Below are 590 nucleotides of genomic sequence, written 5' to 3' on the forward strand. Positions count from 1 at the left end.
GCCTAAGTGACTGGAGTTCAGACGTGTGCTCTTCCGATCTATTTAATTAAGAATTAAATTTATTTAATTTGTTGAGGAATGTTTAGACATTTAACTTGAAAAAACCAAATTTTAAGAAATAAAGGTTTAAATAAAGGGCTTGAAATAAAAATGTTTTAAATAATTAAATAATAATTTTAAATAATTAAAATTGACTTTGGAAAATAAGGAAAGGATGGTTAAATTAAAATTAACAATATAGAATTGAAACCTGATCCTCAAAAATCAAAAAATTAATTCATCAAGGAGTTATAAAGAAATTAATAAGATCAGGAATCAAGTTTATTGAAAATTAATGTTTAAAATAAAATTTACCTTTAATTGCAGTTGTTCCAAATATAATAAAATACAAATTTCACTAAATAACCAGAGGTAATTAAATAGCCTTGTAGAAGATGTGATGTTCTGTTATTTAGAGATTGTAACTGTGAACGCTGATTTGAATTAAGATTCCTTTAAACTGAGACAGTTCGGATTGAATTCGTCAAAGCCTAGACTGAGACTGACCTTTTCAGGTGACAAGAACCCCCGCGCGAGCTTCTTATCACTTG

The sequence above is a fragment of the Wasmannia auropunctata genome, unplaced genomic scaffold (assembly GCF_000956235.1).
Source record: "Wasmannia auropunctata unplaced genomic scaffold, wasmannia.A_1.0 LD336064.1, whole genome shotgun sequence".
NCBI lineage: Eukaryota > Metazoa > Arthropoda > Insecta > Hymenoptera > Formicidae > Wasmannia > Wasmannia auropunctata.